The sequence below is a fragment of the Ceratotherium simum genome, chromosome 30, assembly GCF_057802395.1.
Source record: "Ceratotherium simum simum isolate JZ-2026a chromosome 30, ASM5780239v1, whole genome shotgun sequence".
In the NCBI taxonomy this organism is placed as follows: domain Eukaryota; kingdom Metazoa; phylum Chordata; class Mammalia; order Perissodactyla; family Rhinocerotidae; genus Ceratotherium; species Ceratotherium simum.
Genome location: NC_141929.1, coordinates 20,466,555 through 20,483,975, shown reverse-complemented (window position 1 = coordinate 20,483,975; position 17,421 = coordinate 20,466,555).

The window sequence follows — 17,421 nt, the reverse complement described above, 5'->3', positions numbered from 1 at the left end:
GTAAAACACTAACTTTCTAAGAATTGGCACTTTGATATTGAACACTTCCACACCACAAATACCGAGAGCTTCCCATGCTCTGGGCACCTGAAGAAGGTATTATTGTTCCCATTTTACAAAAGAGGGTACTAAGGCTCCAGGGTGGAGGTAGCTTGTCCAAGGCCACACAATTAGCTGGTGAACAGAGCCCAGGTTCCAACTTTTTCACTACACAATGTTGTCTAATATATAATTCAGATGGGCTTTTGAACTCCAAGCTGAGAAGCAGTAAATACCATAACTAAGGAGATTTCAATTTAAAGGGCTCTCACCTTTTGGTTACCAAAGATAGGAAAGGTAGGGCCGGCCCTGTGGCTTGGTGGTTAAGTGCGCGCGCTGCGATGCTGGTGGCCCGGGTTCGGATCCCGGGTGCGCATCGAGGCACCACTTCTCCGTTCATCCTGAGGCCGAGTCCCACATACAGCAACTAGAAGGATGTGCAGCTACGACATACAACTATCCACTGGGGCTTTGGGGGGAAAAAATAAAATAAATAAAATCTTTAAAAAAAAAAAAGATAGGAAAGGTAATGACTCTAATTAATACTTTGTTCAACCAACAAATATTTATTGGGCACTTACTATGTGCTAAGCAATATGCTAGGAACTGGAGATAGAGTGCCAGTTAAAGGTGACAAGTTGAATGGCTGGATGTAGTCTCTGGCCTCTGCTCTCTCCTCAAATCCCAGTGAGATGACAGTTACAGGGATTTATTCTTTTAAGGGCATAAAACCACTGAGACAAAGAATGGGAAAGGAGACAACGGCAACAAAATGTTGGAAGCAGAAAACCAAATGGGCAAGTGGCTACTGACTTAGCAGATTCAAGGAAGCTGAACTCGAAGCTGGCACAGACAGGGAAAGGCTGAAATGCAAGCTAGGTCATATCACAGAACAAAGGCTCCGGAATGGCAGCAGCAAGCCAACCAGAAGTGGGGGTGGAGGCAAGAATGAAAAAACAAGAAAATCACTTGAAAGTCTTCTTAAGAAGCAATTGGATCCCTGGATCCCCTCTCATGTCCATCACCCGAGACTGGAGTTGTAGTCGCTGGAGAAGGTAATCTTAGCTAGGGATCACTAGGCACAGTTGAGGGCAGGGGAAATACTGAATATGATATATATATATATTTATATGTATGTGTATTGCCTTGGATATTAAATAATATGAAAGCAAAAAAATTTAAAAATTCAATAGAAGAGTTAAAGAAAAGAAAATCTCACAGGAAATATAGCTAAAAAAAAAAAAAGATGCAAAATGATAGAAAAAGATAAGAAAATTAGAGGACTAGTCCAAGAGAATAATAGACTAATAGGACTTCCATAAAGTTAGAACAGAGAAAATGGAGGGAAGAAAACATAAAATAATACTGCAAAAACATTCTCCAGAACCAAAGGACATGAGTTTTGGATTTAAAGGACCCACCATTGCCCAGTACAGTGAATGAACATGGACCAGTCCCCAGGCACATCAGACCACTGGGGCCAAGAGTAGATCCTCAAAGTTAACAGGGCAGGTTTCATTATAAAGGATTAAGAATCTCAAAGGCATCAGACTTTTTATTTTTTTATTTTTATTTTTTGTGAGGAAGATCGGCCCTGAGCTAACATCTGCCAATCCTCTTTTTTGCTGAGGAAGACTGGCCCTGGGCTAACATCCATGCCCATCTTCCTCCACTTTATATGGGACGCCGCCACAGCATAGCTTGACAAGTGGTGCGTCAGTGCGTGCCCGGGATCCGAACCAGCGAACCCCGGGCCGCCACAGCAGAGCACACGCACTTAACTGCTTGCACCACCAGGCCGGCTGTGCACTTAACCACTTGTGCCACCAGGCTGGCCCCTGAAAGCCATCAGACTTTTCCACAGCAACTGTGGGAGTTTCAAGGGAATAGAGCAAACCCTTCCACATCTTGAGGAAAAATGATCCCCACCTAGCAGTCAGGCTCCCGCTGGAGTATCGGTCAGTTATAAGGGTTGATGAAAGACTCAGACACGCAGATTCCCTCTGTCTCTCAGGAGGCTGCTGGAGGAGGACACCACCAGAACAAGGATTTATATCAAAAGCAGAGGACACTGGATCCAGAAAAGGGTGGATGCAGCCTGGAGAGGGGTGATAAGGGTCCCTACGGTGAAGGGGGCAGAGGCCCCTGTGCAGCAGGGCTGGGAGTCAACAAGCCCAGATTGGAGCAGCCAGAAGCTTCCAGAGACTTCTTCAAGATGAAATTAAGGCCGGCACCGTGGCTTAGCGGTTAAGTGCTCGCGCTCTGGTGCTGGCGGCCTCGGTTTGGATCCCGGGCACGCACCAACACACTACTTCTCTGGCTATGCCGAGGCCACGTCCCACATACAGCAACTAGAAGGATGTGCAACTATGACATACAACTATCTACTGGGGCTGTGGGGGAAAAATAAATAAATAAATAAAATCTTCGGTGGTGAACATGATGTAATCTGTGCAGAAATAGAAGTACAATGATGTACACTTGAAATTTTTACAATGTTATAAACCAACGTTACTGCAATAAACAAAAAATTAAAAAAAAAAAGATGAAATTAAGAATGTGTTTGAATACACAGAAAAGAAAGATTCATAGTTTTGGGAAAGTTTTGAGATAAACTAGTGATAAATGCATAGAAAACTAAGCAAATAGTCATAGATATTTATTGACTGCTGGGAAAACAAAATGATGTATAGAAAAGGAGAGGATTAGTGCCTTTTAAGAGTCATGAGAGAGCTTGCTTCCTCTCTCTTTCCGCCATATGAGGATACAATGAGAAGTCGCCAGTCTGCAACCCAGAAGAGGGCTCTTACCAGAACTCAACCATGCTGTCACCCTGATCCTGGACTTCCAGCCTCCAGAAATATCTCTCCTGGAACAGTCACAACTTCCAAGCCATTCCACTGTTACCTGGGACACGTAGTCCACGCACAATAAATGGCGGGTCAATTAATGCCACGGCTGAGTGTGCGAATGGATATCAGTCTGGCTTGGCCACAACTTAGACAACTCTGGAAGCCACGTGATGAAGAACTGCCATTGGCCAGCCTGAAATGGGGGCAAACCCACCTGGAATTCCCAAGTCGGACCCCAGATGAGCAAGACAGTCATTTAATCAATAAAAAAAAAAAAGAAAAGGAGAGGTATGGAAAAATCACATAGCTCAGCTGTGAATATTTGCATAATTATAAACAATGTATGCTGATCTAACTGAAAGTACCTTATCATATTAGGAGGAAAGGATAAGGGGACGGGATGTGTGCCTGTGTGATAGGGAGAAGGGAAGGGTGTACAAGAGACCCAAATACCCATCATCCATCGTGGGAGAACAGTAGATGCTTAAAACTGAAAAATCAAGAGGTAGCACTATATACATGTTAATTAGAAATATAAAGGTTGGGGCCGGCCCAGTGGCGTAGCAGTTAAATTCACGCACTCTGCTTCGGCGGCCCAGGGTTCGGATCCCGGGCATGGACCTATGCACCACTTACCAAGCCGTGCTGTGGCAGGTGTCCCACATATAAAGTAGAGGAAGATGGGCACGGATGTGAACTGAGAGCTAATCTTCCTCACACACACACAAATATATATATATAAAGGTAAGTACAAAAATAATCAGTTAAAAGTTAAAAAGTGTTGCCTCTGGGGAGCAGGAAATGTTAATGGGAGTTAGAGGCCTTGTATAACTATTTGATTCTCTCAACTATGTGCTCACATAACTTTAATAAAAGCTAAATTAAAAACTATTTTTAAAAAAAGGAACTTGAGAGTCGGTGGAGAACACAGCAGATATAGTCCCTGCCAGCATGGACGTGGAGAGCAAGTATCAAAACCAATAAACACAACAGAACATGTGCTGAGTATTGTTCATGGCAGTATGGGAATTTCTAGCAAGGATTTAATTGAGTGTGTGGGTGAGGATTTCAACTGAGATCTGAAATATGAACAGCAGTTAGCTAGCCAAAGAGAGGGTAAGGGTTGGTGGAAAAGTATTCCAGGCAGAGGGAATGACATGTGCAAAGGCCCAGAGACAAGCAAAAGCAAAGCACAGGAAGAAGCTCAAGCCCGAATTCAAGGGGAGGAGGACTGGCAGACAAGGCTTGAGGCTGAAAGGTAGGTAGCCTTGGGCCAGTCCCTGCAGGGCTTCGTGGGCCATGTGAGGGGGTGGGCTCTGCAAGGAAGAGTGTTAAGCAGGAGAGTGGCCCAGTGAGGCCTGCCTTTTAGAATGCTTTCTCTGGCTTCATGGAGGGAGATAAATTGAACGGAAGCAAGACTGGAGGCTCCCCTCCAGTACTTAACTGTTCCCTGTTCCTGGACACTAGCCTACATTTATTTTTAGTTCCAGGGACAGACTCAAAATTTTTACTTTTGGATTTTAACAGAAGTTCACAGACTTCCAAAGGGTGTTGTTGGGAATCCCACATAGCAATAGTAGACAAAACTTGGTATTATGGTGCCTTCCTCAGTGTTAAATTATAATACATCTTGAGTCCGTAGCTATAGCTGTGCCTCCAAGTGGCTACGAGTGCTGAAGTCAAAATGAGGATGATAAATGATAGAGAAGCGGGCAGCCTTGGGACAGGTCCCTGGGTTTCAGGGTCTGGTCCACATATCCAGGGCTGACTCAAGGCAACTAGACTCAGAAGAAACTGATGAATAAACCAGATGCTACTTTATTAATTGCTGCCAGAGGATAGACTCTGCCAGCAACCAGAATGCTGATTCTTTTTTTTTTTTTTAATTTTATTTATTTATTTATTTATTTTCCCCCAAAGCCCCACTAGATAGTTGTATGTCATAGCTGCACATCCTTCTAGTTGCTGTATGTGGGACGGGGCCTCAGCATGGCCAGAGAAGCAGTGTGTCGGTGCGCGCCTGGGATCCGAACCCCGGGCCGCCAGCAGCAGAGCGCGCGCACTTAACCGCTAAGCCACGGGGCCAGCCCAGAATGCTGATTCTTATCTCAGTCTCTGAACTCATCCTGAAATTGCTGCTCAGAGTAGATCATCCTTAGATATGGGCTATTCCCCACAATATTCCGGTTCACCTGGATCAGGCCTGGCCTCTTCCCAAGTCCCTCAGCCTCTCATTTAGCCCTGGGCTTGGCTGCCTCCAAGGGCAACCACTTCTAAGTCTGGGGGACTCCTCACTCTACTCCCCCTCCAAAAGCACACTAATTCCATGGACTCACGGAGAGTCCTAACTTCAAAGGCATTGGTCTTACAAAGACTTTAGATTCTAGATTCCCTGAAGGGCTGGGAGCAAAACACCTTCCCAAACAGTGGTTCCTGTGTGTTCTGTCCCTGGAGGGTTCCTGTCCTTGGAAGCCTGTCCCTGAACGCCTGGTAATGGTGAGGGGAGAGGGGATTCGCACTTCACCTCGTTTCTTACTAAGGCCTCTCCCCAGTGCATCCCTGTGAGTGTTGGGGGTGGGGGTTGCTTTTCCTGTAACTTCAATTAAGCAATAGATCTAATCTACTACTTTTAATAAGCTTAGTAATTAGCAGGAGCCCTAGAGACTTCTGCCTCAAAGAGAAAAATACAGACAGTGGTGGTGAAGTAGAACATTTCAAGCATAAAGTCTATAGTGGGAAGACATTAAGTTTAACATTAACAATTATCAATAGTCAGCATGAATCAAACACCCAAGAAAATCATATATTTAATGTCACAAGACTAACAACTTTGTTTCAAATGATTCTCTCTACTTTTAAAAGACCTTTCAAAGAGAAGTACCCGTATAAATTCCTTATGTCTAAAGGATTAGACTCAAAGATGTAAAAATAAACAGACAACCCATCTTTGTGTCTGAAAGAAGGAGATGGCCCTGTCCTCCGTGGCGGAACTGACTGGACTCCTCCAGCAGTGTTCCCGCGTGCCTGGAGGGAGGGGCCGGGCCTGGGCGAATTCCAGGCGGGAGCGGTTCAGGGGTTAGAGTTAACTGCCGCTTCTGAAAGAACTTGTCCCTTCAGCCGGAGAAATTCTCTCCAAGTCTTCTCTAAAAATAGTGCTCGCTGGGATTTTCCAGTTCCACATTCCTTTGGTTCCTGTGACCGAGGACGACCCGAGCCAATCCATCTGCACCCCTTACCAGAGCCTCCAGTGGAATCCCACCCTCCATGGGACTCCAGTTGGCAGTTCCTGCTGCCTCCAAACCCTGCTGGCACTTGATGATTCAGGGGAAGATTCGCCTGCTCAGTAGCTGCCTCGCTTCTCCCTGGTTGATCCTCCACTGTATCCTCCCATGGCAAAGGAAGGAGAATGGTTTTCTGGGGATGAAGATGGAATGAATGCCTACAAAGAAATGTGGGCACTGCCTTCACTTACCTCCAGTACCCGTGGCCATGCGGGCTGGGTGCTGGCTAAACTAGCCTGTGACCTCAGGGAGCCGCTGAGGTGGCCAGGAGGCAACATACATAAACCAAACATTTGCTGATGGGCCACCCCCATGTGCCTGGCACTGGGCCACATGCTGCGGCCTCAAGGCTCTCACAAAAGAACTGTGGAGATAGTAATTGTGGAACCATAGTGGACATGCTTGCTTCTGTCTGCCCAGCATCCAACCCCCTGCTTCTAATGACAGTACCCACACCTTGTTTGGGGGCTGCTCCTCTTCTGCTCAACACCCACCTCCCATCTCCCAGGTGATGACCACCAAGGAAGAGTGGGCACCTGACCCAAGAATGACCGATCTTGGTTCCCTTCCACCCTAGATTGGCTCAGGGTGGGTATGGGACCTGAGTTGAGCCAATGAGAATCCCACCCTGGGATTTTTCTCTTTAGAATGCAGGGGTTCGCAAACATCAATGTGCATAGGAATCACTCAAGGGGTAGATTCTCAGGACCTCCTCCAAGAGTCTGATGCTTAGGCTGAAGGTGGGGGACAGGAATCTGCTGCTAGAAGTATCTACAGGACTACAAGGCCAGTACAATTTCCTGGGGCAGGAGAGGGCAGGGAGAGCCTCAAGGAGCTAACTCGAGTCTTGAAGGCTAAGTAGGAGTTCACTCAGCAGCATGTGATTCTGCCACATGATCTAGGCTTTGGCCCCTCGAGTTCAGTGTACTAGCTCAGGGTACTGGCTTCATCTCCTGTCCTATGACTCCAGCCACTTAGCTCCAACTTCCCACTAGACAATTACCCTTGGGTGTCCTGAATTCCATGAGGCCAAAACATAATTCATAATCTCACCTGCTGCCCTCCCTGCAATAAAAACACCTATTCCTTCATGAGGCCAATAGGGGGAGGAGGAGGAAGAGGCACTTGTATAGTGCATTCCATGTGCTAGACCCTGCTCTACTTGGTTTTCATATATTAACTCATTTAATCCTCAAAACAGCCCAATGAGGAGGGCTAACTCCTAGATATCCTGTAGGGCTCAAGGCTAGATGTCAACTCATCCAGGAACACCCTCCTGAGTCCCCAGGCTGGGTCAGGTGCTCCAGCCCTGGCTTCCACAGCCCTTTGCATCAAAGTATTTATTACACTGTGTTATGACTCACTGTTTACCCATCCTTCTGCAGCCCTCCCAGACCATGAGCTCCGAGAAAGCAAAGGCTTCATTTATCTCTGTGTGTCCTCTGGTCCTGGCTCAGGGCCAGATGTGGGGCAGGCATGCAAGGAACCATTTGTGGACACAGGACTGTATTCACTGGCTGTGTAACCTCACACAAGACATTAACCTCTGTGGGCCTCAGTTTCCTCATCTGTAAATTATAAAGGGTTTAGAATTGTGTCTGAGACAAAGTAGACACTCAGCAAATGTTTACTCACTATTGTTGTCATTATTCTGAACAAGCAAGGCAGGGCAAGGCATTCTGGAAAGGGCCAGCCTAAGCAAAGGCCCTGATGGGGTTCAGAAACAGGTGAGCAGTCTGGGTTCTTGTTCAGACAGGGAGGGTTAAAAGGTATGTGAAGGGCAGGAGCAGGGACAGATGGGCAGGGTAGGCCGGAACAGATCCTGAAGGCTCCTGCACTCAGGGGAGCCATCAGAGCTGCACTTTGCTCTTGAAGCAGGGGACTGACATGATCAGATCCGGGTGAAAACAAAAAGGACAGATGAATAATTCAGTCTTATCTCCTCTCTATCAAATGGGTGGTAGAGACACTGTTACCTTGAATAACGTACAGAGCCCTTTTGAAAGAAAAAAGGTCTCAGAGCCCCCAAGAGTATATCTGTAGATGCCCAGGGGTTCCCAGACCCATTCGAGGAAACCCTAGGGCAGCCAGAAATGCCCCAAGAGTTCAGGGAGCCTTCTGCTTGGAGAGGCGGCTGGAGGCCCCGAGATCCGTGGGCACCCAAGCTAAGCCTCAAAGGAGGGACAGGCCTTAGGTAAGTGATCAGAGTGGGCAGGAAAGCATGATGGTAGGACATGCCAAGGGCAGAGTCTGGGAGGCCAGAAGATTACGGGAGGGGGAACGAAATAGTGGCTGAGGAACACACTTATTAAAGAAGTCATGGGGGTGGAGAGGTTTTAGGAGCTATTGTGAAAGGCCTGAATGTCACCCCACTTTTGGTCATCAGCCTATATACATGGGCAGACTTGAAGGTTGTTTGTTTTAATTGAATGTATTTATTTGGAAACAAATTTTTTTTAAACCATTGAAAGCACAATACAAAGAACTTTTTTCCCCTGAATTATTTGAGAGTAAGTTGCCAACCCAATACGCCATTACGCCCAAATATTTCAGTAGCGTGAACATCCTAAAATAAGGACATTTTCCTCTTTTACCAGAATACAACCATCAAAACCAGGAAATTATTGATACATTACTACCATCTAACCCTCGGATGCCATTCAAGTTTTGCCAAATGTCCCTATGTCTTTGCAGCACAATGATCCCATTAAGAATCATGCATTGCCTTTCACTGTCATGTCTCTTTAGTCTCCCTAAGGCTGGAACAGTTCCTCAGACTCGCCTTGATCTTCATGACCTGCACACTTTTGAAGATTACAGCCAATTATATTGCAGAACGTCCCTCAATTTGGTTTTGTCTGATGGTTCCTCACGATTAGATTCAGGTTATACATTTTTGACAGAAATACCCTAGAAGTGATGTGTTCTTCTCAGTACAGCCTATCGGGAAGCACAAGATTTTTATCTGTCCTATTACTAACGATCACGTTGATCAGTTGATTAGGCTTGTGTCTACCAGGCTTCTCCACTGTTACAAAGTTTTTTCTTCTTGTAATAAACAAACCTGGGACAATCTGAGCATCCAAATAAATATTGATTGTAATGGATTATAACCCCGTGAATAAAGCACAGAAACTGAAATTTTGATGAGGAATGGAATGCTGTTTCTCATTAAACTTTCAATTTATTGATTTATATCAATATAGACTCATGACTTCCTGTTTTACTCAATGGGTTATAATAATCCATTCCAATCATTACTTTTTTTTAATATAATTTTATTTATTTATTTTTCCCCCCAAAGCCCCAGTAGATAGTTGTACATCATAGCTGCACATCCTTCTAGTTGCTGTGTGTGGGACACGACCTCAGCATGGCTGGAGAAGCGGTGCGTCGGTGCACGCCCGGGATCCGAACCTGGGCTGCCAGCAGCGGAGCGCATGCACTTAACTGCTAAGCCACGGGGCCGGCCCCCAATCATTACTTTTTTGACACTCAAATTGTCCCTGATTTGGCCAGCGGGCTCCTGTGTTTTTTTTTCCACGGTTCTTTGAGCCCTATCTTACTTTCTGGCACAGATGTTCCAAGCTCACTTACACTTTCCCTGCTCCAGCCCTGGAATCAGCCATTTCTCCAGGGGCCCTAATTTATTTTATTGGAGAATGGTATTTAGAAACTGAGATCTAGACACGAGGTGTGCTCGCTCATTGGGCTGTTGCTGCTCCCAGGCCCTCTCAGTGCAAACAGCTAGGGAATATATGTATGTATATAAACACACACATACACATGCACATATTTACATGTATATTTTTTATATCTATGTGTATATGTAATGAAAACCATGAGTTCACACTGATACCTCCAACTTCAATCCAAGAGTCTAGTTTTCTCTTTCCATTATGTGCAACTCCCTTCTCTTACATTGAGAAACCCAGCTGTTCTCTCTTATACGTTAACTTACTTCATGAATGCCCCTGTGAGTAAGCAGCTCTCTCCCATCCCCACCATCACCCCCATCCTTGCACAAATGCCCTCCTACTACATGACCCCATGTTGGGCCACCCTTCTCATGTGGAGGCTTGCTTCACCCTACTCCGGTTCTGAAAACCCATGTGGATGCCCTCCTCATCCCCCCTGGGCTGATACCCTGAGTCAAGCCAGCTCCCCATGGGTATGCCCTCCTCAACCACCCTGGGCTGATACCGAGTCAAGCCAGCTGCCCAGGGGTATGCCCTCCTCACCACACTTGGGCTCTGACACCCCGTTTCCCTCCTTGTTGCTTGCTCCCCCCACCCCGTGCAGGAAGATGCTCTCTTCACCCTGCTCAGGCTAACACTCCATGCAAGGTCATTTCCCCATCCCCACCCAGAGGGACACACTCTTTACCCTGCTCAGGTTCCAAAAACAGGCTCTGGGTCACCACAGCTCCGTACCCCAGCCCCAGACGCCTACCATGTTCTACCAAATCAGTGGGGAAGAGAAAAGCATCACAAAGATTTTGGTTTTGTGAGCAGAGAAGCTGACTGTGGTATTAGAGACATCAGTTGGCTTATCTGTTGCTCCCAGACTATTAGCCCTGTAGGGGCAGGGCCCACCTTATTTACCTCTCTATCACCAGCATCTCAAGTGTCACCCACCCGTGCCCACAGTTCCTCAGAAGATGGCAGTGGTTGCTGGGGAGAGGCAGGGAGGAGGCACAGGAGGCCATATACCTCAGCCACGTATTCGGATGCCCACGCATGCAGATGGCGGAGAGCTGCCTTACCCAAGAAATCAGGCAGTTGCCCAGGTGATGGAATTTATGGTGGGCTGAAAGCTTGTCTGCCTTAAAATAGTTCTCTTGCTCACAGTCTAAACTAGCAATTTATTTCTCTGGATTTAAGACCTGGTGTTTAGCACTGCCCGGGCTGGGGGAAACTATGCAGATTGGGTACAGGACGGCATGAGGCAGCAGCAATGACACTGGATTCTCAGTCCCAATTCTGCTCCCTTCTGTGACCATGATGAGTAATTTCCTTCCCTGGCCTTATTTCCCCATCTCCCAAGTGGTGATTTCTAAGGCCCTTTTGAGAATTAAAGTCTGTCTCCCACACAATTAGTTCAGGCTGGTTCTGTTGCAGGATTGTCTGCATGCTTGGCACTGCGGCAAGCACTCATCTTAATGCATCCAGCCTCCTAACAGGTAGGTGAGATTCTCCTCACCACTTTCTAGATGAGGATGCTGAGATATGGAGAGGTTAAGTGACTTACTTGTCTACAATTAAACAAGTTCTGGAGCCAGGACTCAAACTCAAGTCCAACTGACTCGGGGTTCCCAGCTGCAACAGGCCAGGAATCAGGGCTGGAGCTGTGGGCTAGTCTTCCTTTTAGGTCAGAGCAATTCCAGTTCAGCTCAATGCCAGAAATACTCATGGTTCGGAGCGTGGGCGAGAACCATCTGGCAGAGTGGCTGGTTTGAGGATGCCTCCCTTGAGGACTTGGAGCCAGCGGCAAGGAGGTGTTTGCTGGACTCCTCCTTGTGCCTAGGCCCATGCTGCCCATGGGAGTCTCAGGAGACTGTTTACTGTTTGCTCACCTCCTACTTCTGGGGGCAAACCTGTGAGAGGTGTCCTAGTTATGGCAAATCCACCAATTTACAGATCTGACTTCCCCTGTAGCAGGGAAAGTGAGAAGGAAGAGAAGGTGTGGCAGGAGAGGAAACTGAGAGGTCACACGGAAAGATCACCAGAGTCCAAATTCCAAGAGTCAGGAAAACATGGATTTTGACCAAGCCTTAAAAACGCTGAGTGTGAATGTTCTCAAAGTGCATTCTGTGGAACCCGGAGGATGTCCAGTCACAGCGGGCTGGGAAAGCCCATGCTTGAGCCCTTCTGAAGAGTTCCACCTACCCAGTCACGCATAAGACAAAAATCTGTTTAGTTTAACCTTGAGTCTTCCAATCCTACTTGAGCACCTATAACATGATATGCCCAGAACATACTTTGGGAAACCTAGATTTAGGCTTTTACAAATGGGAAGACGAATGTCAAGAGCGAGGCTGCCAGTGAGGGGCAGCGCCTGCCCCAGAACCAGGGCCGTTGCTGTGCAGCTGCTGCAGCGCAAAGCAAATCCTTGCTGTTTGCTCACCTCCTGTGAGCCTGCTGAGAGAGAGAACAGATCCTCTCAGGTGGGTTTTCAGGGTGCAAACTCATCTACCATTAATTGGAACCTCTGAAATACCTTCTCAACATGCACATACTATCTGTATAACAAAGTTTAAACAATTATCGTGTTTAATTTCCTACATACTCTAAAGTTTAATTCCAGGCTAGCATTTGTTAGATGATTCTGAGTAGGTCAAAAATGGATTCACAGTAAAATGGTGCCAAATATTTTAAATATCAAGGACAGATGTAACATGCCACAGGCTGCTGACAGATATACCAAGCCCCCCCCCTTAAAATAAATTACTGCCTTAAAAAGGGACATGGTTTTAAATTGCTGAATTCTTCCCCAAACAAAAATTAAGATGCCTATAACCTGAAGTTAACATCTTGTTTGTCTTTTCTAGAACTTTAAATAGGTAGTTCTTTAAAGAAGCTGGATTGTGTGAGATGGGTTTGGGGGAAGGCAGGATGGGGAAGATGCAGGAGGCTGATGATCATTTAGGAATGTTAATTCAGTTCTATACAAGAAATAGGTTCAATTAAATGTTCTAGAAAAGTATCACACATGAAAATATCTCGATGTTCTTGTGATTTATCTTAAGTTGCTTGATGAAAACAATCAAGACGGAACACAAAGTTAAATGTTAACGGTACTGGAAAAAATTTTAACTTTACCCTCATAGGAATTTCTTAACAAGATTAGAAACACTTGAAAGGTTAGGCTCCTCCTGTTTGAAACTGCTGCCCAATGATGGGGAAAGGACTTCACGACCTCTCAACATGACCTCTCAACCCTCCCACACAGAACCCCGGTCCCCAGTGATCTGGTATCCTACCCTCTCAAACCCCTGCTATCTCAGCACAGCGTCTCCTCTCTCTTCAAGCTGTAAGATTCCCTCAGAATCAGAGCCCAGTGAGAGACTTCTGGGGTATGTCTCAACTGCAGCCTGGCTCACTGCACCAGCAGGGTGTACTGTTCTTCCACAGTGGGAGTTTTGGCTTCTTCCTTCCTCCTGTTCCCAACAACACTGCTCCAGGCCTGTCATCTCTGTCTCCTCCTAGTGAGAACACACCATCTGTGCCTCATCAAGCAAGTCAGAGAAAACATCAAGATAGCACTTTGCATCCTTGTGGCTATCTGCAGGCCTTGCAGGGTAAGGAACATGGTACTAAACAGCACTGTCCTTGCCTCCAGAATCCTGGACTCATGTGTAGCACGGGAATTGCACTAAGCGAGTGGTTACAGGATATCCATCTCTCCAACCTCTATTTTCTTTAGAGATGAGATGATATTTAAACTAAACTGTGAAATGCCACAAATGGAAAGGATAGATTCTACAAAGGGTACAAATGGGGTTGCTGGAAGAATATTAATCAGGGAGTTTCCTAGAGGTATTTTCAGGGTCAACAATCACAATGAAGACCTACCATGTGCCAGGCACATGTGTACCTCTCTAACCTTCACAATGACTGGAAAGAAATTTTATCCCCACTTGACAAAGAAAGGAGGCCTAAGAGTGAACTTCCTCAATTTTGGTTGTTTTCTTGTTCTGCTTCTTGATCAATTTCTCATCTGCCTAAACTGTACTTGCCTGATTTCAAATGTAAGACTCTGTTATGTCAGAGGGAGCACTAGGATTAAAAATCCACTGGAGCCTATGCCCTCCCCAACATTCTGGCTGCCTCCCTCTATATGCCACTACCAATCCGGAGGCGGCAGGAGACGGAAACCAGAGCTGGCCAGCAGTGTGTGTGAGGGCCACTAGGCAGGTAAACAGATGGGCTGGCCTTGCATACACTCAGAAATAGGCACTGCTGAAGGTCTACGGCTCAGGGGCTGCCAAGAGCCCTTGCCACAGGTGACCCTCAAAGCTCTTCACACCTCAAGAGGCAGAGGTCCTTCCAGGATAGGAGAGTGGCAGGCACCTCAACATGCCTTTCCCAGCAGCTAACTATAACCGTGGCCCCTTCTCCCTTTGTATGGATGTATTGTATACTTTCGCTTTGGGTACATTCTCTACCTGCCATTTTTGCCCACCTAATAAGAATGATTCTTCCATCTATGACAGAAAAGGAAAAATGTTGAACAGCAGCACACATGTGCTTAGGACCACAGATGAAACACTTTCAATTGATATATTTTCCCCATCTGCTTTAAACGAGTAAAATGAATACCAGCATAGCACCACAATTAGCTCAAACTCAGAAGCTAGACTGCTTGGGTTCAAATTCCGGCTCTGACCTTATTAGCTGCTTAGCCTATCGGTACCTTAGTTTCCTCATCTGGAAACTAAGATGGAGATACTAACGGTATTTGCCTGGAAGTTGTTGTGAAGATTAAATCAACTTATATAAAACATCTAGAGAACTCGCTGGTATACAGCAATCTCTAATGTAAGTATTTGCTATTACAATGTTATTGCTAGGGCCTGGTCCAGTGGCCTAGTGGTTAACGTCGCCTACTCCGCTTCGGCAGCCCAGGGTTCAGATCCCGGGCATGGGCATATGCACTGTTTATCAAACCACGCTGTGGCAGGCATCCCACGTATAAAGTGGAGGAAGATGGGCATGGATATTAGCCCAGGGCCAATCTTCCTCAGCAAAAAGAGGAAGATTGGCAACAGATGTTATTAGCTCAGGGCTAATCTTCCTCACCAAAAAAAAAAAAAAAAAAAAGTTACTGCTAGTATCATCAAATAAAATAATCCCCAAAATAAGTATTCACCAAATTTCCTAAACTCAATTTTAAGGCAAAATATAACGAGTTAATAATTTCTGCAACTGCTGATAGGTGTGCACAATAGTATAACCGTTATGGAAGAATTTTGATAACACCTAACATTTACCTTTTGACTAGGTAGTCCCACTGCTAGGAAAATTCATCCCACCCTGAAGATTCATCTCCACAAATAAAGACAACATATGCACAATGTTATCCATTGCAGCATTATATGTAAAAACAAAAGACTAGAAATGTCCTAAATGTCTAGCTGGAGGAGACTGGTTGAATAAGTTATGGTACATCCACATTAACTGAGTAGTACAAAGCCATAAACAAGAATAAAAAAGACTGAACTGACACAAACCAACTTTTAGGTAATGTTAATAATGTACGTATGGCACATCCATTGAAAGGGCCTAGATGTAATAGGCAACAGTAACATTAAGCATGCCTACAGTCCAGATCTTGTTTTCTAAATACCAATCCCCACTAAAAGGAAACAGGTCAACGGCAGGGAAAATGCAAAGTGAGCCTGGAACATCTTTTTGTGCCAGAAAGTAAGGAAATGCTCAAAGACCAATGGGGGCACGTGAAAAGGACACAGCTATATCTGACAAGAGTCTAGTATCCAGGATATATAAAGAATTCTTACAAGTCAACAATAAGAAGACAAATAATTTAAAAACAGGCAACAGACTTGAATAGACAATTCTCCAAAGATATACAAATGGCTAATAAGCACATGAAAAGATACTCAACATCATTAGTCATTGAGATACCACTTTATACTCACTAGCTTTACACTCACTGGCTATAATTAAAACAAACAACAAAACCCCACAAAATAACAAGTGTTGACCAAGATGTGGAGAAATTAGAATCCTTACACATTGCTGGTAGGAATGTAAAATGGTTCAGCTGCTGTGGAAAACAGTTTGGCAATTCTTCAAACTGTTACAGCAGAATTATTGTATGACCCAGCACTTCCACTCCTAGATATTCGCCCAAAAGAACAAATGTTTACACAAAAACTTATATATGAATGTTCATAGCAGCATTATTCATAATAACCAACAAGCAGAAACAACCCAAGTGTGCATCAGCTGATGAATGGATATACAAAATGTGGTTTTATCCATGCAATGGGACATTATTCAGCCATAAAAAGGAATGAAGTATTGATACCAGCTACAACACGGATGAACCTGAAAAATATTATGCTAAATAACAGAACCCAGACACAAAAAGGCCACATATTGTATGATTCCATTTATGTAAAATACCCAGAGAATAGGCAAATCCATAGACATAGAAAAATTTGTGGTTGCCGGGAAATGGGGGGAGAGAAAATTGGGACTAACTGCTAATAGGTATGGGGTTTCTTTTTGGGGTGATGGAAGTGTCCTGGAATTTGATCATGGTAATGTTTGCAGAACATAGCGAATATATTAAAAACCTCTGAGTTGAACATTTTAAAATGGTGAATTTTGTGTTGTGAACTCTATCTCAATAAAAAGAAAAAAGGACACAGCTGGCTGAAGGAGCTCCCACTCATCATATTTGGGGCAATTTGAACATCAAAAAGAATGAGTTGTTAGATTATAACACTTTGAATTTAAAAAAACAAAACTGTAAATTCATAGTAAAAACCACCACCCAAAAAGGGCAGAGGGAAGAAAACTCTTCTTTATAGATGAATGCCAGCTAATAAATGTAGGAGGAATGATGGGATAAGAAAACTACCATTTAAGAACCTCTAATGTGACAACTGATTTAGGCAAGGATCATCAGTGGATGCTATAAGCAATATGTAAAAGGTGGCTGAAGACCAAGATATTCAATGGTATCACCCCAGAGTTTACCTGAAAGGTCAGGGAACACCACCTTAACCGAGGAATCAAACCCAGCATCACCAATACAGGGACAACCTGATGTGACACACTGGAAAATATATAACCTCACTTATGCAGCATTCTTGTAAAAAAATGTTAACCTGAATGTATTTTAAATGACTCACAGAAATAGTGTGTGTGTGTGAGAGAGAGAGAGAGAGAGAGAGAGTCTGTGTGCGCTGAGAGAGAGAGATGGAGAGAGGTGGGAGGGAAAGAGAAGAGAACGCAAATGTAGCAACGTTAGTAACTGGTGAATCTATGTAAACGAACATGAATATTCAACATACCCCTCTTCAACTTTTCTGTAGGTTTACAATTTCACAAAATAAAAAGCTGGGGAGAAGATTTATATGATAAATCAGCTTTTTTTTTTTTTTAAAGATTTTATTTATTTATTATTTTCCCCCAAAAGCCCCAGTAGATAGTTGTACGTCATAACTGCACATCCTTCTAGTTGCTGTATGTGGGATGCGGCCTCAGCATGGCCGG